At 35.9% G+C, this 26,657-nt stretch overlaps 1 protein-coding gene across 3 annotated transcripts in view; it reads right to left on the bottom strand.

Moving 5' to 3' along the window:
- RBMS3 (RNA binding motif single stranded interacting protein 3) overlaps positions 1–17,882 on the bottom strand; it is a 1,487,986-nt gene extending 1,470,104 nt beyond the window's left edge. For all 3 annotated transcript variants that reach the window (XM_073222890.1, XM_037008603.2, XM_037008604.2), the window contains exon 1: positions 17,745–17,882. The gene's annotated coding sequence lies outside the window, so the exon portion shown is untranslated. The remainder of the gene's footprint in view (positions 1–17,744) is intronic.
- Between the last annotated feature and the right edge of the window lie 8,775 nt (positions 17,883–26,657).

Genomic DNA, 26,657 nt, shown 5'->3' with positions numbered 1-26,657 from the left:
TAATTTTTTAAAAAAAGCAGTTCCCTCAGGTCTCCAGAAACTATGAGGAATCCTTTCATGAAAGAAGATAGGTGGGAATGAAGAGGAGGATACCACAGCTCAAACATGCACAGAAGAAAAGTCTTACAAAGATGGAAGTTGGTACAAAGGTGCACTGAGCCGGCAAGTGTCAGATAATGAATAAACGAAGGGTCTGGGACAACCAAGAGACCGACTAGTTGGAGTACTAATGTAGTGCATATAGTCATCTCTCTTTGGACCAGACAATAAGCAACAGAGATATCTGTCATCAGGTAAAGTCAATGCTGGGGTGAAGGGGTAAACAGGAACTTCAGGAGGCTAGCAACACCCAGGAAGAATGGACAGTTTTTACCACCCAGAAGAAGCTACTGGTTTGCCCCATCCAGGAATTTTGTCACACCATTCCCCTTTCCATATTTGGATTAAAGCTGAAGTAAAGAGAATTCATAAGCAATCTCAAATGCGTAGTTGAGCACTCAATCACAATAATCAAAGAGAAAAGCCAATAGTGAACGAGAGGAAACAAAACCCAACAAAAGGAAGAAATCGTTATCCATAAAACATAAGCCTAATAAAGTAAAGAGGACAGCATTTAAAAATATCTACTAACTTCAGAAAGATGTGAAAGGATATTCATTTTTTAAAATGAACCAACAGAATATCATAGAAATTTAAAACTTGTCTACTGAAATTTTAAAAAATCAACTGATAGTCTGTCAAAGTGGTCAAAATAAAAACCAATTAACTGCAAGATTGAGCCAAGCATTTTTCACAGAATGCAACCCAAACTTGAGAAAACAAGCAAAAAACAAACAGATAAACAACCAATGTGGACTGCTATTTAAAAAAAAAACACACATATTGGGTAGCTTTAAACAACAGTCTTAAACAACAGAAAACAAATTTATTTTCTCTCAATTTTGGAGGCTGGAAATCCAAGATCAAGGTTCCAGCTGATACGGTTTCTGGTAAGAGCTCTCTTTCTGGCTTGTAGATGGCTGCCTTCTCACTCTGTTCTCTCTCATACAGCCTTTCCTTGGTGCATGTGCAAAGAGGGAAAGAGAGAGCACTTTCTGGTATCTCTTCTTAGAAGGACACTAGTCCTTTCAGATCAGGCCCCCACTTTTATAACCTCATTTAATCTTAATTAATTCCTTTGGGGCCACATCTCCAAATACATGCACACTGGAGATTAAGGTTTCAACATAAGAATTTGGGAGACACATATTGAGTCCTTATCAGTAAAACCAGAACAGTTCTTTAAAAAGAAAAAAATTGAGAAATAAATCATATTAGAAATATAACTACAGAAACTTAGAAAAATTTTTAAGTTCCTAAAAGATAAGTTGTATATATTTCATTCAAAAGGAAATTTAAAAAGCCAGATATGAAGAGTGTAAGAAAAGACTGTTAGTCTCATTTAGGAAGGCATACTTAAAAAATCATAGCTGAAGCAGATTAGATTCGTAAAGCAAATCAAATTAAAATATTAAAAATTGATCATGGCCAAATAGGCAATGAGAAGTAAAAGTTAATTAGTCCAAGACTGGTCCCTATAAACTGGCTTCCCAGAAATGTATAATCTTACAAAGTTTCACGGAAACTGGCTATGGCCCATGGCCTACGTCAATCAATACTGGTCAACTGAAATCTTTGGACCCCAGTGCTACCTCCAACTCCCTTCATGCTAGGGAAGGGGCTGGTGCTAACCCAACTGTGTATACTGATGTGGCCTACTGGCATGTCCATCCTACTGTTAATGGAGGCATCTTACAGCTGTAACCACCAATCTTAGATTGCAGTTGGCCTGGGCCTGCCCTGAATGCCATGCTGTCAGAATAAGTGCTGGAATCAAAGTTCTCCCATATCATATTATCATTGTATTTTGGTTCCTGATCACACCAGGGGTGGAGTTGTTTCTCTCATTATTTATTAAGAGCTCCATAGTTCAGCAGTCAGGGTCCCTCTAATTGAATCTGTCATATGTTATAACAAATAGGTAATATATTGAGATGCTCTGCTTCAGAGTGAAATGAGAGTATGGAGACTCACCACTGAGGTACTGACCCCTAACCCCATGAGATTTCTCTAGCAAATATTGCTACAGCAACTCTGATGTGAGTGCTGCTTGGCCACCTGTATTGTTTGCATTATATGCCACATTACAGATTAAAGAAGCAAAACCATATATGATCATGATGATATTTGCCACCCCAAAGCATGTGCAAAATTCAACATTTATTCATGATTTTTTCAACAAAACATAAAGTTCAGTCTAAGCCTAGTACCATTTATAGAAACAAATCTCACTAAACCTTAATAAAAGTACAAAATAACGTATGTAACACTGAAGTAGAAATGTATTTGTATATAAAACACAAAAATCATAAAATAAATATTGATAGATTTGAACACATTGAGATTAACTCTACTGTATAACTAAAACTGAAAAAAAAATTAAAACCATAAAATAAGATGAAGGCAAGAAAGACATGGATTAATATTCAGAATAAACTATGAAGTGAATGTACTCAGTAGATGAGCTTCAGAATGAAGGGAAACCTCAAAGTTGCTTTTCTGTTTGTATTTTTTTGTTTTCATTTTGAAGTAAGACTAAATTTTTTAAATATATTCTAGTAGAAGTCTGATTATCAGTATCTAACAACAAAAAAAGTACAATATAGACTTGTGGTCTAATATTTTGATACAAAGTGTATGACCGACAACATATAGTACACTCTATGAGCAGAGAGGCAGAAGAGGGAAAAGAAGACTGTGTTTGGGGCTAGTAATAAATAAATAAATACAGAAGTAGCAGTGATCCATAGCATATAGTAGGTTCTACCACAAATGCCAGCCAAACTGTACAAAGTAAAATTAAAATATGACTCAGGAGAGAGATGATAATGGCAAAGACTCTAACAGCTCAAAGGTTATGGGAGAGCCCACTCAACTCATGACGTAGATTGTGTATATGGTGACATGTAGCATATGTAGGTTTATCCAAAAAGAAGTACAGAATTTTAATTTTAGATCAATTATAAAACTATACAATACCCATAAAAAGGCTCATTGTTTATTGTTATTTATATTATCCAATTTTTTAAATCCAGTTTTTAAAATAAACACTAAGTCACATTTTCATAAGGTGGGCAAAATATTCTTCCCTTATTATAAAAAGTCTGAACTGGTGATGTGTTTTTCCTGAACTTTTAGAAAAGCAGCAATGGCAGTACTTTGGTGTGGACTCAAATGAGAGGCTTTTAATCAAGGATTTAAGATTAAAGAGCTCCACATTCAGGATTCATTATTCAACAAACATCTCAATGTTAGGAAGGCATGGACTAAAAGAAGCCACCCAAAAAACAACCCACTCAGCATTATTACACACCTCTTTTCTTCTAGTAGAACATTTTTTAATACAAAATAAAAAAAATTTCTAATAGGTTGAAACAAACCAAATGCCCACTACACAGGCAAATACTTAATCAACTGAATTCAGAGCTAAAACTGAATTGTGCAACGAGGTTTTCAGTGAAATCATCAGTCATATAATACAAACAAAAGTCAACTATTTATAAACATGGTAACCCCTTGAAGAAAGAACCCCAAGAAGCATGAACCTTTGTTTTGCGTCATCTTGTAAGACTTGCACATTTTATTTCTCAGATGGTGTAACATATGAATAGAGTGTATTAGCTATTACGTGGTAATGCTTTGATACTATTCATATAGGATACATTATCTTAAAAGACTTAAGACTTCCCAAAGAGTAATTTTGGTTCTACTTTACAAGTCTCATATAAATTAAACACCTTATCAAATACTAACATAGAGGCAGGTGACAAAGGATGCAACATAGACAGTCAAGTCACCTCTATGTTTATTTAGGAATTACTTTCTCCTTCAAGGTATTTACACTAGAAAGCTTAGCATATACTGATTAATATTTCAGTAGTAAAGGTTTGAGTGATCAGAACCTCAGCAAAACCTTAATTCAAAATTGTTAACAAATGCTTCTAATGATAAGACTATGTGACTGAGTTATGACAAATTTATTGTGAGGGAAAACAAGCATAGCCAGTCATCTCTGAAAAACACTTCAACTACTGTATCTCAATAGAGAAGCATAAAATGTAATGGTTTATCATGCAGTTAATCCTATCTCTAGCCCCTGAAATTCCCCTAATTTCATTCATTAGTAAATTTAAAGACTTAAAAAAGCACTTCATAGTAACATTTAGCCTTCCTATGAAATAGTCATTATCTTAAATATTATGTGTACTTTTTTCTCTTTTATCAAGTTAGATACTAGTATTATATTTTGTGAAAATGGGAGAAAAGAAGAGCCAATTCAAAGCCATTCTAGTAACTGTCTTTCAGCAAAATACCAAGTATCCAAGACAAAAACAGAAAACCTAGCTGAATTACTACCCTTCTCCCTCTCCACCCCCATGCCAAATTTATATGTTGAAGTCCTAAACCCCAGTACTTCAAAATGTAACTGTATTTGGAGATAGGTCCTTTACAGAGGTACTTAAATTAAAATGAAGCCATTAGGGTTGGTCTTAACCCAATCTGACTGGTTTCCTTATCAGAAAAGGAAATTTGGACACAGACAAGTACAGAGGCAAGACAATGTGAAGACACAAGGAGAAGATGACCATCTACAAGCCAAGGAGAAACACCTAGTACAGATCTAGATCCTAAAGACTTAAATTAATATTCAATGCTTTTAAAAATAGAATTTGTATTTTTTTAATGTAACAATGAGCTGGCCTTACTAGGGTGCGAAGAAGAAAGCCTTAGATTTGAGGTATATTTGAAGGACTACCAGATGGGATTTTGGACCGTTGGTAGAATATTCTACTTCCGATTAGATCATTACCCTGGAGTAGACACATATAAACTTCACTATAACCATTCAGAGGGCTGGGTAACAACCTTTCACAAATTATGATGTTTCTCTGATAATTATTTTAAGGCATAAAAAAAGTGAATTCAAGTTGGGAATTCAGGGCTCAAGATTACACATTTGCAGATTGAAACCAGAATTTAGGCTGAATTATAAATGGAGGTATTCTATCAAGGAGTACAGGCTAGGAATTCATTTTAATCCAGCCTTCACAGATACCAAATTGTTAAATGTTGTCTTTCCTGGTCTGAGAGAGGAGGTATGTGGAGCAATAATTAGACTGTTCAGGGGTCTTCTCTCTTTTCACTGGCTGTGATTGAAACCACTGTAGATTGGGATACTATGCTACAGTCATCCAGCAGGCTTTGGCACCACTAGAAGGGGCTATTTACTATCATAAACTGTAAACATTAATAAGGAACACTGCCAGCAATGGGAGAAAAGGCATTTGAATTACGGTGGAATAAAACAAATGATCTAACAGAGTCAGGCCCTAGAGGATGAAAATGCTGGAGATTAAATAAAGATCTATAGTGTCTAGAATTTGGAATTCATAAGGAACTCAAAGCTGCAAAGAACTACTTCTGTGGCAGTATTTCAGTCTATCTCTCTATCCCCTGCCAACTTCCCCAGAAGAAACTGTATACTACAGGGTGACGATTTGCTGGGCTTCTTAGGTCAAGTGAAAACCTACACAGTAAAGTGAAGGGAAAATAGTCTTCCATCATATTTAGACTTCGAGATTTTTGAAATGGGCCCTTAGCAAGATATGGAGGAATAAAATGAAGAATTAGAAATTACAAGATCAGGTTAGGGCAGAGTTAATTTATGTGGACAGGAATTACTAAACAAACTTATACTTTACTACTAATAAAGAATTCTTAAGAGGGCATCAGTAGCATCAGGAAGAACTTGGAGCACAGAAGTGATTCAGTCTTTAGCTCTCTTTTGACTTTCAACTCTCCTCTACTTCTGCTCCCTTCACTTTAACCACTTTTATACGCACTTTCTCCCAGTAATGTCACCTCCAAAAATATGAACTGCAAACTTCTTTGATCCTCTTATTCTCCCTACAAGTCCATTAAAACCAATCATTTTTAAAGTAATGTACTCATACATTAATTTGGCTCTATCTTCATTTCTATTCTTCTCTAGCTTTGATTCTATGGCCCAGCAATAAAATTACTCCCTTAAAGTCTCCAGGAAAGCTCTCTACTTTTGAGCTTCATTGGATAAACTCAAAGATCATTTTTCCCTCTCCTGGACCTGTGCAATTCAATATTGCACAGGATGACTGGTTTGTTTTTTTAAAAATATTTAACAGCACTACTGAGACATGATTCATATACACCATACAATCAATCCATTTAAGTATACAATTTAATAGTTCTAGTATATTCACATAGTTGTACAACCATTACTGCATTCAAGTGACAGGTAATGAGGGAGAGATTCATCCTTGCCCTCAATGAGGTTATACAATTGTACTACTTTGTGATAATTTGTGAATTGTTCATCTATATTTTTGCACTTTTTTTGTATATATGGTATAGCTCAACAAAGTCTACATTTAAAAATATATTAAATTACAGTATAAAGAATAGATTTGGGAAAGATGATAATTTGATCTTGGTAGAAATATAGTTCTTAAGAAAAGTGGAGTGGTTCAGTATGTTTTAGCGGTAGAATAGGTAGGACTCATTGGTGTATTGCATATAGGGAATAAGAGAAAGGTGGGATCAAGATTGACTATGTTTTCAAACTAAGTAACTGCATCAAATTTGGTGGCATTTATATTTCCAGAAAAACAAGTTTTTGATTGTGTTAGCTGTAGCTCAGAATTTTAGTAATGAGCACAGAAATAGCAGTTGGATTTAAATATGGAAGTCACTGATGATCTGAGGGCAGTGATAGGTTGGTGGTAGGGATAAAATCCTCACTGGAGCATGCTGAAGTGTAACAGTGAAATAAGGAAATGGAGAAAACAATTTTAGATTAACTCTCTGAGGGTGTTTTTTTTCTGTGAAAAGATGGGAAAGAAATGCAAAGAAACGAGAAACCTGAAGAGCATTGTGGGAGCATAGCAAGTTATAACATGTTATGCAGGTGGTTGAGGAGAGAAGCAGCCTCGTATAAAAAAACAATGATTCAATCTAATAATTTTGGCAACAGATTAGGCCTAACCCATTACAATTTACCTTCCCCTCCACCTCCAAAGCCAGAAAGCCATCTTCTAGGAAACTTCTTGATTTTCCTTGTGCTATAAATGGTCGAATTTTTCTATTCTTTAAGTTTTGCTGTTTGGAGGGGGTGGGGAAGTGTCCTATTTTTCTCTTAACAGCTTTGAGATATAATTCACATAACATAAAATTCACTCATTTAAAGTATACAATCATTTCTTTTTATGTTCTGGGTTCCTTAATGATGTTCAAGTGTTGTTTGTTAACATTATTTGCCATGAAAAAATATGCTTTAGAAACAGAACAGAGATTTTTCCTTCTAAATTTCTATTTCAATGATCAATTTTAACGTAAAAAGTATTGCAAATAACAAGATTTCAGAAAAAACACTAGATAAACCATTTCCAACTGTTGATATTCAAGGGAGAAACTCACAGCAACATTTTGAGGACTGTTTTGTTTTTTGTTTTTTTACTTTAGGAGTCTTACCCTCATTCTATATATCTGCTCTCCCAGATATGTGAGAAAAGCAACCCTTACTTGTTTAAACCACTATTTGTTGACTTTCCAATTACTTGAGGCCAAAACATTCCTAATGAATATAGGCTTAGTCCCTGATCTCTTGCATATGAGAGGTACTCTTGGAGGAAATTAGTCATGCCTCTTTGATATCACTACAATTCCATGGACTCCAACCATGAATGAACCCTTAGCACATTTTTAAGGTTATCAGTTTTATGAGTTCTTTTTCTCTTTCCTCTTGCATTCTCAGTGATTACTGTGAACGTTTATCTCATATCATCTTTCTCATTCTCACAAGACAAGCTTTCCTTTTACTTTACAAGGACATCGCCATCACTTCTCAATACTGCAAAGCTTTTCTAAAACTACTCTCACTTATTTACCACAATTTCACACCGATTCTATTTTCTTTGTTCTGAAATACTTCTTGAGCATTTGCAATGAATGAGACATAATTAGGAGGCAAAGGACAAGATCCCTCTCAAGTAACATAAATACTATTATGAGACAAATGTAGAATGCAATGGAAGCATATGTGCACACCTACCTGAAATTTTCAGGTTGGGGGAGCAAGCTACTTAAGAGCAGTATATAAGCCAACGTGAAAAATGGTAAGCAGGAGTCAATGCCCCTACAATATGATCTCAGCAGTTTCTACCCCCTTTACATACCACTTAATACATCATACTGTAATTTAACAAAGTCCTCTAAAGACCAAAAAAGTCCACTTAGAGCAAGGTTCAAATCTACCTTGTTAACCACCATATCCCTAGCACCTAACAGTACTTGCCAAAGAGAAGCACTGAGTGAAATTTATATTATGAAATAATGGAAATAATATGAACTTCAGAGTTGGACTGACTTAGGCAGTGTTGATATTCAAAATACCTAACAACCTGGATGACTGTGCTTATCAACTGAGTATCATCTGTAGCTCTGGACTTAAATTCTGGTTACATTTCCTGAGGTTTTTAAATTAAGGCAGGTCAGTTAAATGATTTGAATATCATTTTATATCTGTATCCATTGAGGATAATTCTTAATTCATAGGCTAGTTGTAATGATGGAATTAAACAGCATATGAAAAAAACCATTTAAGCACCTGGTACAGTAAAGACATATAATAAATGTTTGGCTTCCTTTCTAGACTGCTTTTAAGTGAGTTATACCTGTAGTTAGAAAAGAAAATCAAAATATATGGAAACTGATACAGAATAAGAGCATTCTTATTTTGTCCTCATGATTTTCCTTAAGTGCTCAACAAATAATTTCTAGTTTGCTATTAAACTTTAAAATGCATTTATTCTTAATCTTCTCTATAAATTTAACATTCACTATTCCTTCATTTACCTAATAAACTTGTACCTGTTTGTCAGCCTTGGATTATACTTAATGACTCAACAGAAATTTATTAAGAGTTTATTATCTGTGCAAAATTATAATTTCATCATTCAGGGACTAGTTTATACAGATACTACTGGGTAGGTCCTAGCTTAATAAATGCTCCAAGATGCTTAATATTTTATTTTCTTATTTAGTAATGAAGAGAACTGATGTATTTCATCCAAAATTAGAATTCAAAGTAGCATGGAAAGAAACAGCTTACTGGCATACTTAAAGGCCGATATCTTTTGCAGCAACTATATTCTTCTCCAAAATTTTTCAAGGAATAGTTAACAATTAGAAATCTGATAGATTATGCTAAACGCCAACTTCAAACCTTTGTAATCAATCTGTATAATTTAGGTCTCTATTGGATGGCTGAGAATATCCCAGTTGATTCAGTATTATTTTGAGATTTGTAAGACTAAGCAACAAATACAACAAGGATAATTAAAATTAGGTTCTTTGGACTGTCTATCAAATGCAACAGTGTTTTCAATGGCTTAAAACTTTATCTGTAGGTTGAACAGGAAGAGTATTAATTTCAGACTGGCTTATTTTTCCCTATAGATATTTCTGTCCATCCTCAATTGACCTTGTCATTTATTTTCCTTATTTTAGAAATAAGTATCATAATTCTAATAAATGCTGAGTGACAACTTTTTTACTCTGGGTTCTAGTACCTGCATAATTATTGTTTCAAGAATCACTGCACAAATACTAAGAAAAAAATCTATCACTAAAGAATTTTAAAATGGGAATGTAAAAATGTAAGTAACTTTAAATTGTATGAACACAAAACTGAGAACATGCATCTTCAATATATCACATCAGGAAGCACTGAGAATTGTAATGAGATGGGATTCTTACCCTGGAAAGAAATCAACTAAATTTTGTTCCCTGTTTGTCCAATTTTCTTTTCAGTTTCTTTAGAAAGGGTCCTCTTCTTTTTGGCCTGGGAAGAAACCCTGGACTTCCTGCCTTTCTGCATGAGACGAGAATAAATTAGTTTCATAGGAGACATCCAAAAATCTCATATTCATCTTCCACCTTTCATTTAGGGCCTGCAGAGTTTCACCATGATCTCTGTGGGAAGATTGAGTCCCATCTCCACTGTAGATTCCTCTCCAATATATTCTGTGCTGAAGCTCCGTCAGCTCCATTTCATTTGACATGTTGATACCCAGTTTCTCTCAGAATATTTTGAAATGCTTTATCCACTGACAACTCAACTCCTTTTTCTGTTATGTATTTTCTTCTTTACTTTTTAACTGTTATTTTAGAAGATGGAAAGGATATATAAATGAGTCTGTAATCTTAAACAGAACTTAGCAATTTGCTTTCTTAATTTACTGTGAACATTTTCTCATGTCATTAAGTATGTACACTATTTAAGCATAGGCGTAGTTTTAAGTTTTAAAGCTGAAATTACATTCTTTATTTACTCAATTATGTATGTAGACAGTTCATGAATGTACGTAGAAATACATTCAAAGTATTTTTCCAAAACTGGCGTCACTAGATGAAGATTTTTAAAAAATTTTGTTAGTAATTGGCTTTAGACCTTTAGTTATCCATTTTTTCTTTGTTGCCTGTGCTTTTGGTGTCATATCCAAACATTTACTGCTAAATCCAATGTCCTAAAGCTTTCCTCCTATTTTTCTTCTAAAAGCGCAATAGTTTTAGCTCTTTCACTTAGGGCTTTGATCCCTTGTATTCGGTATGAGGAAGAGTCCATCTTCATTGTTTTGCATATAGATATTCAATTTTCCAAACATCGTTTGTTGAAGATTGCCTTTTCCCCATTGAATGGTCTTTGCAACACTGTTGAAAATTATTTGACCATGAGGGTTTTCCCCATGGCTCTCTCTATTTTATGTGATTGATCTGTACATACGTTTTCATGCCAGTATCATACTGTTTTGATTATGCAGCATTGTAATGTTTTGAGGTCAGCAAATGTGGAGCCTCAAGCTTTGTTCTACTTCCTCAAGATTGTTTTGGCTACTCAGGGTCCCTTGAAGTTCTATATTAATTTGAAGATAAATAGTTTCCATTTTGTTTTTGTTTCTGATAACAGCCATCCTATTGTACTTAATGTTAATAATGTTAATTAACAATCTATTTCCTTTCCTTAATGCATTTTTTCTTTTTTATTCTATCAGTCAGTGAGGGAAATACTTTAAAATCTTCCAGTATTGTGGCTTTGCATCTTAGTTCTATCTAGCTTTGCTTCACATATTCTGAAGCCCTTTTATTAGATGCATACAAACTTAGAATTTTTTTTAATCTTCTGGTGGAAGTAATAGTTTTTTTTCTGAAACCTGCTTTGTCTGTTAATATTTTATATCAGACTATGTTAGACTTTAGATTATTGCTGATCATTATCTTGTTTGTCCTTTGCTATTTTCCACAGTTCTCTTCTCCTCAGAAGTTATTTTTCCTTCATCCAATATGGCAATCCTTGTTTCAAGTAGTCTGTGTACATTTAATGCAATACTGATATATTTGGTTTTAAGTATATCATCCTACAGTGTACAAAGCAATAAAATTTATGTCACTTAAGTCTGTTTCCTAAAATATTTTTATTAAAACATCAAGAGAAGTGACAAAATTATTATTAATAAGATTATGTGTCATAACCAATATTTAAAATTTTATTATTTTCTCAGCAAAGGGGAGATTTGGGACTGACATAATCTAAGTTGTGCATAGGAAAAGTACACTTTTGCTAACTCTTAACTAAAAGAACACTTCATGAATACATCATAAATATGTCCAATGCTATGGTATATAGTTGACAATTTCCTTATTGTTCTGTAGTATTTCTTTTCTGAAAAAAGTGAATACCTCAGTTTTTGTAAAGTTGAAAGTTATTTGTAATCTTTCAAAGATTTTCATTGTTGAGTTTTATCTTTAGAAAATAAGGATTATGCAATATTCTAGTAATTCACTTGATACAAAGATGCACAAAATTTTTCTGTAGGCCTTATCCTCTTTTTCTCAATCCAAGCCATTATTTTGTCCCCGAAATCAAAGACCCATATTCCTATCTTTAAAGTGAGTTTGTTCCATTTGGGAAACTGCAGTTCTCTTCCTATTTGCATAGACAAAAATGTTTCATTCCCTTAGAACTTTGTACTATGTTTCATACCTTTATAAAAAATATTAATCAAAACAGTAAATGTTTCAATTTAGTGAATGAAATAATGTCAAAAAATAATTACATTTTTCATGAATGCAAAGGTTACTGATAATTTAAGTCCTATTTCTGTTTCCCAAGTTAAAATACAATATTTGGTGTAGATATGCTCACTTCATTTCCATTTTCATCTAAAAAGTATTAAAAATCAAGACTGAAAAAGGATAAAAGCAAAGGATAATCTGGCTTCTATAAGTCTTTTAGTTTTGAGTAATCATCTCATAGTAAATGAGTTACTATGTTCACCATATCAATAACTTTTTAAATGTACAGTTGTTTTCCAGGTTAGTATAGTTCTGCCTTATCTCTCACCTGATCTGAGATAATAAATATAGCAAACTGTCTTGTAAGGGAAATAAGAGAATTACTTCTTCAAATAGGAAATTTGGATTATTCCAAAAAAAAGGATTGGTGGAATAAGATAAAGTGGAAACTTCTGACTTCTGCCCATAACATGCTGGTAGCAATGCAATTCTTTACGAAGATTTTGGAGACCAATTGAGAATTCTGATGCTAGTTAGGATGATCTTGGGAGAAAAAGCTTTGTACTTCAGGCACAAAGGGAATGAACATCTTTGATTTCTACTAGGGAGCACTTGGTGTCAAAATAATAACAACTTTCTGGCATATATTCCCAAAAATATTTGTGACTCAGTAATGCAAAAAAAATTATGACTCAATACATTCTCATGATTTCCATTATCTGGAGATAAAGGAACCCTTCTAAATGTGATTTCATTTTAGGACAAATACATGAGAAATAGAGCCATAATTCTCAAACTGAAGTTAGAGAATTTTTCTGGGGTTCTTCAATTCTCTGAGAATTTTTAAAATTTTTACAAAATACCAATACAGTCAAAGAAAGTTAAGTATTATAAAATCATAATCAGTATCAACTGTATAATAACTAGATGAGTAAAGATAACCAATTTCAATGCCTGAGTTGGCAGTGTTTATAGGAGCTGATAGAAAAAAAAGGCTGGACTGGACAGCCAACTCACAGAACCCAAGAATGGACTAACAGTTACCAAAGCGAAAGGGACTGGGGAGGGTGGGTGGGAAAGGGGTTGGATAAAGGCAAAAGGGGCATTACAATTAGCACACATAATGTAGTGGGGGGAGGGTGGTAATGGGGAAGGCAGTATAACACAGAGAAGACAAGTAGTGATTCTATAGCATCTTACTACGCTGATGGACAGTGACTGTAATGGGGTATGTGGTGGAGACTTGATAATGGGGGGATCTAGTAACCATAATGTTGCTCATGTAATTATACATTAATAATACCAAAAAAAAAGGCTGGACTAGATTAAAAATGGCCTTTTAAAACATGAAATGACTAAGAAGTCATTTCAAGAGTTTGAGAGGAGAAATGTAATGGTAGGATTTACATTCTTAAAAAACTATTTGGATATCCATATAAAGCATGAATTGGAAGACATAAAAAGGGGGGAGAACTAGAAGAAACTATTATAATAATACAGATAAGAAACTGTGGCACAGCAGGGACTATGAAACAGGATCTAAGGATGGTAAGCACAGCAGAAAAATGCCTATGGAATCTAAGGGGTAGAATCCATAAAATCAGATAATAGATTGGCAATGGATGAGAGAGGTTATTAAAGCCAAAAGAGACTGATATAAAACGATTGTCAAGAGGAAATGATTAATAACAACAGTGAATTACAAAATAAACATGTCTTTTTGTTTTGGGACTTTGAAGAATCAATTAATTATTCACAGATGATTTAAAACATTACACCCAGAAATTATGTCTTAAATTTTATAATTATTACAAAGTCAATAATTTCACTTTTATAGCTTGTGAGTTGTGCAATGGATCTGGAAAATCTCCCTCTCCTTTGCTACATAATCTGTTTGAAAAATCTAGCTTAATTTCTTTCTATAGAGCTTACTGAAGCTTGTCATTCTTTCATTGTTGTTTATTTGGTAGCTTTAAAATGTCTTTCCTCTGAAAAGATGAGTTTGTCTTCTTAGTCTCTACAGTTTTGTTGTGAATATTTCAAAATAGAATTATTTATTCCTCTCTTCCCATTTTAAATTGAAAAAAAAGTTTATTTTCTTCAAAGGCACATACAGATGCTGTCACAAAAAAATTAATGTCACGGTAAATTTCACATAGGTCTTTGTCTTGGTGATTTATTTCTCTGGGATAGATTTTACTTCCTTATACACTAAAGAGTAATTTTGTCTGTTTAATCTCAGTGTCTAAAATAATGTCTGGCACAGGGCAGGTGTTTAATAAGTATCTTTTAAATATTGAATAGATTAGTGAATTGATATACCAAACAGCAAAGGTATAACTGTCAAGCCTCAGAGGCGGGGGTTGCTCTTACTTCATTTAGTAAGTATAGGATTCCCTCTACTGGATCTTTTATCTTACTCTGTACAATCTATCAACCCCATACTGTGCTCTCTGTTGCTATTCTCCTGTTAGTTGTTCTCATATTTCTTCTCCCCACTTCTCACATCAAGGGCTTTCCAGGACTATTAAATTTTTCTTCACCTATATGCTTCCACAAGAAAATTACTGCATTTAGTAACTGCGCATACAAGATGATACCAATGTTTTATTTTGAAGAAGAAAAAAAGAAAGCTCTGTTAGAAGCTAATTTCTATTGAGTGCAAAGCGTTTCTAGTCAAAAAGTTACTATGAAGCACAGATTTTATGTTCAGGACCTGGCTAGCTGGGAGAGACAGCAGCATATTATCTCTGTTACAAATGGAATGTAAATGTCATAGGAATTTGATATCCACTATCATCCATCCATTCAAAAAACACATGAACAAACTCCTTTCACAGCTGGTTACTTGACAGCAGTCCTTTTCTCCCTGAATTCACATTTTTATCTCACTTTCCCCAATAAGCTTATAACAACATTTTACTGCTTGAAAATATTTTAAATTGATCATCTTACCACATTTCCCTGCAACAAAAAAAAAGTGTATTTTAAAATCCCTGAGACTGTAAGTCTTAAAAATTTTCCTTAGTATTGTTGTTATCCTTAAATTACTAAAACACTACTGATGAAATAACCTATCATATATTATGATCATTATAAAATATCAAGTCAGCTTTTATTGGAAATGCATCTCATAAAGAAATGGATAGGGCCTTCTTCCCCATCCCCATTTACATCAGGTACCCAGGATGAATATTAGTTATTGATAGAAAGAAAAAGGGTTAATTCTCTTCTTATACTGTGTATTTTTCCATTCCAAATATCTGGGAGTAGGACTTCTGGTTATATTAACAATCATTCTTTTGAACTACTAAGCTATGTAGCCCAAATCACACAGGGTTATGTCATCAAAAATTATTTTTAATGATCACCTGACAATCAGTTGGGCCTTTACAAAATATTCTTGAAAGCCATTAGAAATTACCATTCTTGAAAAAGAATTAGCTACCCAGTCATTAGAATCACTCTTTTTCTAAACAAGATTTAGGTCAGATTAAAGGTATTGCTTTATTGGTACAGTGGGAGAGGGACAATTACCTAACAGGAAAGGGCACAGGTGTCTGGTGCAGGCACACACTCAGGCAAATCCATTTTAGAGAAGAAAATAGGCAAGATGACAGCCTGTGAATTAATACCCATAAATTATCCTTTACATACCCACTGGAAAGCCTTCATGTACCTCCAAGGATAAAGGTTAGGAATATGTGTTGCCCAGTTTGAAAACTGCTGCCTCAGATACACTAGATTTGGATGCACACAGTGTAACAGGAATCATGACTTTCATTAAGTAGTTCACAACTTCCTGCTTGTCTTTTTAATGATTATCTAACCACTGTCTTCTCCCTAGCAAGGCTGTATCTTTTAATTGGCTTATCAGAAGTCTTTTCCTTTGCAGCAAGATTAATACATCTTTAACATATGCTTCTAACTAAACTGTGTGACAAGTTTTAATAATTTATTTGCTGAAGTTAATTAAAACAGATGGCATATTACTACTGGATAGAAACTAACTTAATGTAATGAATATCTGAATTACATTTTGTCATAATCAGGTAGGGGTACCACTCCCCACTAAAAAAAAATTTAAGATGTTTTTACTTCACTAAATTGATAGGATTCTGCATTCTGGACAAATAATTTTGTTAATAAGACCCATTTTTTCATAAATTATAATAGGGAGGTGTATATTTATAAAATTAAAAAGAAAAGTTTACCCTCAGATAAACTTTAAAACATTGAGCTAAATAATTTTCTCATTTACTCAGAGAGAAAAGAAAAAAATATATTTCCATTCTTTTTCAACAAGTCTCATATTATTCAAGGTTCAAAAACAGAACATTTCTTCAAATTAGAAACCAGATTATCATTTTATTTCTAATGATTTGTGGGGCTTCAGCTGTTTTTAACATTCTTCAAATCTCTGCTAGCCAAAGCACACCACTTGGTGATTTACAAGCACATTACCCAGGCAATCAAAAAAGGACTGAGCCTTGACCAAAACATGAAAAATACTTTCTTTCATGCCCCAGCCTGATAAATTGAAGTGAATGGATTTAAGTGTTACATTAACACAGATTTTTAAACATTTAAAAAATATCATGTAACTTTTAAGTTTGTGGTCTTCGTTCGTTAGCAGCTGTGAATTTTCACGTAAATCTAAACGGAAAAGGGAGGCTTAACAACAATTAAAGCAATTTAAAGTAAAACCTACAGTTGAGTTCATCCTTCGACGAACTGACAGGTGAGCTGATGAATTAAAAGGCGAGGCTCAAACATCTTCCACAATAACATCAAGTTAAACAATATATAAGCCCTCGGCTGACAAAATACTAACAAAGGCGGTAACAAGGGGCGTCACTGTCGCTAATTGGCACTTTGCCAATTAGGGAATAAACTCTAGATCATCACTGTTTCTTTGTTATTCGCTTAACTCTAGAAATAGCCTTAGAACTTGAGGGCTTCCCTCTGGCTGACCCCCAAATAGTAACGAATTCAACGACCCGTAACTACAGCTCAGGACCATTTATCACCTGGAAATAACCAAGGATGGTAGCAACTCCAGGGCGGCCGGGCACAATCTGCAAATCTCATAGCTCTGCTCTAAATTCACTGATCTTCACATTCTTAAAAAAAATAAAAAAATAAAATAAAAAAACCAGTGTGCTGAATAACCATGAGACCTTGAGTAATCTGCGGAATTTGTGTTTCAAAAGAGGGCCTGAGGGGTCACAGCAGCGCCCGGAAAACAGACTGCCGCGGGGGTGACGCGTCCCACCACAAACTCGCATCGTTACAGGTTTCTCGGTTCCCGGCCACACAGGCGACAGCGCTGTAAACCCAGGAGGGCACTATTAAGCCAACTCAAAGCGCACCACACCCTCTCGGGGACGCCCCCACAGAATGCCGCCGAGAGAGCCGACCTCCCAGCCGCCGAGGCGGCGGGCCACATTCTTACCCCCTCAGCTCCGCCTCCGCGCCTCCACCGCACCGCCCCCGCCCCCAATGCGTCGCTGCCCAGCCCCGCCGCGGAGGCTCACGGGACACGTAGTACGTCGCTCCTGCTTTCTCCTCCTTCCGCCCCGAAAGCGCAAGCTTCCAGAACGCCCTCGGAGCTAGCCGGACCCTGACTTCCGGTTTGCGCGCGCGGCTCCGGCGCCGAACCTGCAGCTTGCGGAATCCCCTCTTCCGGCCGCGCGCGGCTCCCCGTCTGAGCGAGTGCTGACGAGGCTAGCACCGGTGGGCCCCCGTTCCGCGCGCGTGTTGCTGGGTAACGGGTATTCTCCGGCGGGGCGGCCCCTCCCACCGCGGCCGGCCCCTCCTCCCAGAAGCTTTTGGCCCAGCCGTCTGGCAGGACTGCGCAGGTCCTGGCGCAGCCGAGGCGAAAGAGATGGGAATCCCTCCGCGACGTTCCCGGAGTGGCTGCCTTTGCTGGGGAAGTGCCACTGTCTTCGAGGAAACCGGAAGCCCGCAGTGACCCCTGGCGACCCGGTTTGTTTTCGGTCCGTTTCCAAACACCGGGGAATCGAAACTCGACTGCCCCGGTCGGGGGGGCCTACGTAGCCTGTCTTCGGGGTGACTCACCTTGGCCGGGCTTGGCGCGGGAGCAGACCCGGGACGACCCCCCGCTGCTGTCGCAGGTCTGACAGACACGTCCTTTTTTCTCACAACCCCGCGTCCCCTGCTTGGCGGAGCGGCCCACCCCTGGCATCCCTCGCCCCTGCCGACCGTGCACCCGAGCTGTTCCAGGCCCTACTGGGCCCTTCACTTCTCCCTCTTGCTTATTTTCTTTCTCGGATTTAGTGGGGTGCCTTGGTTTTATTTCATTCATTGAGACTGGCTTTATGTCGGGAACGAAAGAGGGACGTTTGTCTAAGGACAGCACTGCCTGGGGCTTCCGAGCAAACAGTAGTCACTTGTCGTTTTAACCTTTGTATTCACTATGGTTTTCGATCGTTTGTTGAGAGACTGCCAAATACAGCGTAGGCCGAGCCCCTCGTCCCTACAAATAATGAACTCAAATTCTCGAAGATTAGGTAATATACGAAGACTGTACAAATGAAAACAAATTGCTCCAGGATGTGTTGTTGGAAATACGCTAAGGTGATAAAAGACAGTGATGTAGTAGGATTGAAAGTGACCTCACCTCTTATACATAGAAGACACTTTCTTTTTTACTATTGGAATTTTGAATTGGATTGAGTTACCCAAACACGGTTCTCTAAACATGCCGTATCTAATTTCCCACCCTGTCGTGATCATTCCCTACATGTCTGTAAACTAGGAAAGGTGCATCCCTCACAGGGTTACTACCACATATTAAAGCGATATCGTTTTGTAAAATGGGACATTGCATCCAAATTTAAGGTTTTAATATTAAAGAGGCAGTACAATGTAATGGGGAATGCGCTGGAATAAGTCAACATTAACTCAGGTTCTGAGTGCTGCATTTTCCACTTACTCACTTGACACTGGGTAAGAGAGTAAATCTCTTCCTCATTTTCTCTCTCCAAGTAATGCTTACCTCTCCAAGGCACCAAAGAATAGGTTCTAAGAGTTCTGCTGGCTCTGGAGACAACGGACTCGTTTTCATGCCTCTCCCCACCTCTTTCCAACTTTTGCCTGTCCTAGTTGCTCCACCTGTGGTGTGAGGAAGTTCTTGCCCACCTCGGAGGTCTTGCATAGATTTCGTGAATTGTTCCGAAGAGTAAATGAGATAGTTCTTAAAGGCAAAGGGCACTGACATACCATAAACACTTGATAAATATTAAATAGGAAAACAGAATGGTATCATGATTATTAGATAAAATGATGTGATGAAATGAAAATGACGTGATGAAGTTTAGTTTTCCATAATCCATTAAGAGAATCAACATGATTTTTCTTGTTCTACATTCTGGTTAAAGAATAATTGTTATATCACTACTAGAGATTCATACTGCCAATATTAGTAACATTTAGTGTATTTAAGTGCTCATTTGCATTGAGATGTATTACTTTATGGAATAATGAGAAGTAAACTGCTTTTCATACCTATGCTAACCCTGAAAGAGTCTTATGATTCCCTGTCCATACAATATGATTCTGGACTAATGTAGTTAGTGGGATTACTCAGCGTTATAAAAATGAAAATGGAGTTTTTCATACTAATGCTGGACGTTTTGGGGCACTCATTGAATTATAGGGCATTTAAATGCTGAGGTACATTGATTGACTGACAGTATCAAGAAAAAAAGGCGCTTGGTGATCCCTTCTTTTTAACTCCTTTATAAACTTCTGCCCTCTAATTATTTCTTAAAAATAGGGAAAGAGGAGTGTTGGTCTGTTTCTCTCCGTAAAACTTAATCCTTGCTCCATAGTATCTTCACTGATCCTGTGAAGTGGGTACAGGATATTCTCACTCATCAGATGTAGAAAGATGAAAATTCTAAATCAGATACAGTAGGGAAGAGGAAAGAGCCTACCAAATAGGCCTTGATTCAAACCCTAGCTCTGTCACATACTGCCAAATTTACCTCACCCCTTTGAGCCTTAGTTTCCTCAACTGTGGTGGTGAGAGTACTTTATACTTTCAAGGCTGGTGGTCTTAAATTATACCTTTTACTCAGTTCCTGGAAAAAAATGAAAATTCCTTTCTATCTGTTTAGGTTGCTATCCCATATTCACATTAAATTTTTCCCTTCACAGTTTAGGAAGGTGGCATCATCTTGATGTAGTTCAACCTATCATTTTATTGGTGGGAAAATTTAGTTCCAAAGAGGTAATCTAATCAATAATCAAGGTGGCAGGTCATAAACTATCATCTGGGTTTCTGGATTTCAGGCCAGTGTTCTTTCTACCACTAAGCTCTGTCTTCTCCAGATTCTTATTGGGAAAATCAAATCCATGTTGTGTTGTCTCTCAGAATGTTGTATTAAGAGCACAAATTTGGAAGTCAGCTTATCTGGGTTAACATCCCAGTTTTGCTGCTGATTACTTAAGTAGGTATTTAATTTTTCTAAGACTTCATTTACAAATTAGAATAATAGTACCTAACTAAGAAGTAGGAAAATGCATTCGGAGGCACTGGTGCCTGGCAAGTAAAATGGTAAATATTATTATGATGAAATTTGATGATATAATCACATTTTTTCTTAGAAACAAGACCAATCTGGTGTCATAAGGTATTCCTGCTTTCTAGTATCTCGCACCCCACTGTATATAACATATCTTAACCAAGGGTCCTCTCAATGTTGATTAAAGTGAAGACTGAAATTTAAGATCTTCTAAAATAATTCTTATTAATAATGTCTCAACCTTTTTTTTTTTTTTTAAATCTCTCTCCCCTTCAAGAACTACTGTTCTTTTCTACCCACCTTATCTGGCAAATTGTGCCCTTCTTTTCCCCATCATTGTGATACTGTGATTTATAAGAAATACATATTTGGTCATCTGAACCGAATATATATGTCTCATATACATTTAGTCTATATCCTCAGTTCCTTAGCTCATAGCTCCCAAAACTCTTGGAGTTTCCTGAAAGATAAGAACTATGGAAGTATCCTTTGTCATAATATTTGTTCTCTTGTCCTCTGTTTCTGAAATCATTTCAGAACCATATAGGTGAAATTAGTTTTGTTGTTCATACCAAGCCTCTTTCCACCACTACTGGTATTAAGGTGCTATTTTGAACAGCACCTAAAGATGGAGGCTGGTTGCCAGGGGAACCACCATGTGATTAGAAGGTTGGAACTTTCACACCCATAAGGAGGTGGTGGTGGGGGATGGTGTGGAGGTTGAATCAGTTGTCAACAATTTAATCAATCACATCTATGTAATGAAACCTCAATAAAAACCCAACGAGGAGAGGGTTCAGAGATCTTCTAGGTTGATGGCCTTAATACTCCCATGTGCCTCTGTGCTGGCCCCAAACTCCAGGACAGAAGCTCCTTTGTTGGGGACTTTGCCCTGTGTATTTCTTCATCTGGCTGTTGATTTGTATTCTTTAATATCCATTGTAATTAATTAGTGCTCAAGTGACTAAGCAGGCTTGCTGAGTTCTGTGAGCCATCCTAGTAAATTAATGGAACCTAAAGAGGGAGTGGTGGGAAACTCTGATTTATAGCCAATTAGTCACAAGTATAGGTAACAATGTGGATTTGGGATTAGCATCCTGAGTTGGAGAGGGTCATTGGAACCCCCCGTTTTAGCTGTCAGTCAGAAGCACAGATAACACCATAGCCTTGCAGTTGGCATCTGCGCTGGAGAGTGGTCTTGCAGGACTGAGCACTCTGCCTGTGGACTCTGATGCTATGGCATGTAGATAGTGTAAGAACTGAGTTGATCATAGGACACCCAGCTGGTGTCCAGAGCATTGCTTATTGATGGCATAGAAGCACTCACCCACACACTGAACCAGAGCACCTTGTACTCATTCTTGGGAATTTCATTGTTCTCGTCAATAATTATCAACATCTTTTACCTCAGTCCTTTCTTACTCTCTTTTAATTTATACCTGTGTAAACCTCTAAGAAACCATGTAATTGCCAAATGTGTAAAATGTCTGCATGTCTACATTTAGATATATTTGCCTATAGATAAATATATCTAGCCCTCCTATATTATTGTGGTGAGATAATAAATATGAAGTTAGTTTCCATAATAAATCTCCATGGAAAAGTTAGGTCATGTTTACCAGTTAATAACATAGTACTAACCATGTACACACGTTTAAGGATACTAGTTATAATTGGAATTCTGTAAATCATGTAGTTGCTACTTAGCTGTTTCTCTAGAGTAATGGTTCTTAAGTTGGAATGGGATTTTAAATCACATGAGCTGATTATTGAAAGTCCAGTTTGACATCTTCACCCTACATATTCTGATTTACATAAAACTAGTGGAGCCTAGCAATGAGTATTTTTTAAGAGAACTCCAAGTGATTTTAAGGCAGTGGTCCACACTTCGCTTTGTCAAACACTGCTTTACGCCATCTCCAGTTCCTTAGAATGTTCTTGAAAAAGACATATTTTTTGGGCATGCCCCTGTAGAATATATTTATTTTCATGATTGAGAGAGGCCCGCTTCATCTTGTCTTTGGATAATAGTTTTGATAATATTTGTTACATTTTAAAAGTTAATGTTATCACTTCCTGCTAGACTTCTTAAAATGTGTTTTGATAATTTTGCTCCGTGGTAATAATTCTCCACATGGCACCCAGTTTTTAAGGATTAAAGTAAACATGTTGTTATTTTAAGATAATTAATCATAAATAAGGTTAGATATAACACAGGATAAGTTTTCCCAAATATTAAATGTTAAAACTAACTTGTGTAGTTTGTTAAGTATAACAGTAGCCTGTTAGGCTTTTACCATTTAGCCAGCAAATCAAACTTCCTAGGCCAGCTACTTGGGGTACGCATGAAAAGAAATTTCATCACGACAGAAGTATACAGAACTGAATCCTACTTTTTGTAGTGAGGTGCTCCTCTTACTTGAGGTTGAGGAAGGATGCTTGCTAAGAAGTACAACCAAGGGCTGCACAGAGCCTACAGTGTTACATTGTGAGCAGTTTCCCTTTCAGTGTAGTGGTAACTGTCCTGGAATGTCTGCCTCCTATTATTTGCTACCTTTCTAAGATCTCCTTTTCTCTGGCCCTGCAGCTTTTAATCTCCAGAAGTCCAGTTTATACAGATTAATATGATAAATATTAACATTTCTCATACTTAATGTGATTTCATATTTTTGCAAGGATAAATTAAATTTTACATTTTCAAATTAAGATGACAGTTACTTTAAATAACTTACTAAAATTTTATGCATATCTGTGATGTTGGATCCCCTTGGGAGTGTACTTTAAAGACATGGCTCTCACTCGTGTAATTTTTAGGGCTGATAAACAATTTTCATGCTGCTTTCCAGTGCATTTCCAGGCATGTTTATGCTACATTGAATAAATACATAGAATAATGGTATTAAAGTTGGAAAAGGCTTTTCTTACAGTATGTTTTTATATTCAGAGAACACCATATAAAACTTTTCGGTGATTTATAAATAAAACAGGCAACAGGTACAAATATATAAAATAAACCAACCTGACTACTTTTGTCCTAAAAAATGACCAATTATTATACTGTATAACTGTTAAAGCAATATACCACCTCCCTCCTAAGGTACTTAAAAACTTTCCAAGGGGTTCTAAGTTTTGTAGTTCTTTATGAATTTAAGTGTGTAAAGGATTTATTGGAGAAAGAAAAATTAATTGCTCAAGCTCTGAAATCTAAGTGCTTGTGCTACTTATCTAATCTTAGCTAAGTGTTATAACCTTTCGAGGTACCAGTTTTCTCATCTGTAAAATGGTATAACAAGGTTTTCTACTCAACTTAGTAGTCATGAGAATTAAATGGAATATTTATAAAACAGCACAATACTAAGTAGTTCACTTGGTTGTGAATATATTTTACAAATGTGGTATAATATTTATGTTATGGAGTCATGTCTAGGTCTGTCTAAAGCCCACAAAATAAGAACCAAATTCTGTAGTTTCTCTATCACAGAGAGGACTGTCTCAGTTTGTCTTCATTCTGGTTTTCCAATATCTCTTTCCATTCCCCTTCTCATTCCTTCTCCCCACAGTCTGTCCGGGGTTTGAACTTGTTTGCCCTGCTGGAAGTTAGCAAACTGTGACGGCTTAAAATATCCTATGTACAATGGAAATAACCACCCTTTTCACCTGAGAGTACAGGGTTAAGAATCATTTGTGGTACCATCTTTGAAAACCACTCCTCCTCACCCTTCAATCCTCATAGCATTCTGTATTGTTTTTAATACATTACTTACCTTTATGGTATGATAACTGTATTACTTCATAACTTTCTCCCACACTAGGTTTTCCTTGCTGAGTAAATGATTGTTTCATGACAAAAATGGATGAATAGGAAAAAAAAATTACACAGCTGAGCTAATTAGAACTTTGTGTAAAGCAAAAGTAAATAGGCTGTAATCCTTACAGTGCACAAACTGTGGGATATCTGTTTTGACTTCGTAGAGCATTTTATGCTTATTTCTTGTTTTTCAGCTGTCTTCAGAAGAAAAGTTATTCCACTTGAATAAATCTGGCCCATTTGGTTGGATATTAAAATATTATAAATCAGCTATCTTAGATGGGCACAGTTTTACCTCTCCTTAAACTAGATTAACTAGCCACCTACTTGTTTTGCTTTTAAGATAATTGTGTGTATGAAAGTGTCTTATATGGAGATACATGTGCATACTTGTAGTTTGCAGTATAGGAATAACCTACACTCTCCTTTTGGAAAGGAGACGTGGGGATTACAACAAGCAGCAGCATGACTGGAATGATGTTTGCTGTGATTTCGAACAGAGTTGATTAGAGAAGAAAAGTAAACCCCTGTAGAGGAAGAAAACTTAAACTTAAACTGTTTCTCCATCATTAGGAGAAAGTGCACCTTGCACCTGAAGCAGCAGCAGGAGTAGTTATGGTTATAATATCTGTCACTTTTTTGAGGTATTGTAAGTAGATAGTCCTTCCTTATTTTTGGACTTACTTGATATACTGAGAAAGATGCTCACTTATGAGTAGGGGTTGTCACACATGATTAGAAATTTACATTTTTTAATTTCTTAATTGTTTTAATATTAAGGTACATATAATAAAAGTGCCCAGATCTTAGTGTATAACTTGATGAATTTTGACATATGTACACACTCATTTAACCATCACCCAAAATAAGATATGAAACATTCTCACTAATTTTTCCCCCTTCACTTATTTACCCATCTCCTCACCACCACCTTCCACCCTATAGTAACCACCTGTCTGATCTCTGTGAGTCTATAATTAGAAATTTGGAAATTTTAAAATTGGTGTCGGTGAACATCGAATGGCAAGTTTAACTTACTGAGACTGGTGGTAGACACATTTATTTTTGCCTACATTTCCTATAATCCTAGATATAAACAAATCACTAGAGATGCCAAACTCAGACTTTAGAGTAATTGGAAGCTGTCAGTTATATAATTAGAAAAGTAAAAAAACAGTCATAGAAAATCAGACCCAGAAAAATACACAAACAAAACCTTTCCTTAGTATTCATGATGTCTGAAATAAAACAAACTTTATAGGCGTTGATTGGTCAGAAGTTTTGGAGAAAAGCAGAGATAGTGAAACATGGATTCTGTAGTTTAATCACCTATCTTTACGTTTCAACTCTCCATTTACTATGTTACTTTGGAAAATTACTTAAATTCTTTCTATCTTACAGTCTTCATCTATAATATTCTTCGAACAGTCACTGACACTAATAAGCAATCAAGTGTTATTTCAATCCAGGCATAGTAAAAACATTTTCCAGTGATCATTAATAATCTAAAGTACACAAAATTCCATTGATAGTCTTGATTTAGAATGCTGTGTTTGGTGTTTTAAATTAAAAAATATATTAAAGGATTGTTAGGTTTTCTTAGGACCTGTGACCCCTCTTAACTGTGTTTCTAATAATGTCTTAAAAGGTTCACTATTTCTCCTAGTGTTTTTCAGGAATATAACTCTCAGATTCCTGGAAAGTCATGCCGAACCTAACAGCACAAGTAGATGTACAGAGCAAGTATATTGTTCCTGACTAATGAGTGACTGGCTGCTTCCTTAGGTTTTGGGATCAGAGTTTGATTCGAATCCTATTCTGTCCACTGTTCACTCAATAACTAATATTTATTGAGCACCTTCCACACAGGGGTAAATTGGGGACACAATGATGAGCAAAACAGATATAACCTCTGCCTTCACAGAACTGATATTTCACTAGCTTCAACTTCGGCAAATTACCTTTTCATTCCCTTCCTATAGAACATAGATGTTACCTACCTCAGAACTGTTCGGATGAATTTAATGAGATAATATTAAAAGAATGTAGTACATGGTACTGGAACACGGTGAGCAGTCAGATGTTAATTC

The sequence above is a fragment of the Manis javanica genome, chromosome 15 (assembly GCF_040802235.1).
Source record: "Manis javanica isolate MJ-LG chromosome 15, MJ_LKY, whole genome shotgun sequence".
Taxonomy (NCBI): Eukaryota; Metazoa; Chordata; class Mammalia; order Pholidota; family Manidae; genus Manis; species Manis javanica.
This window is presented reverse-complemented; position numbering and strand designations above follow the sequence as displayed.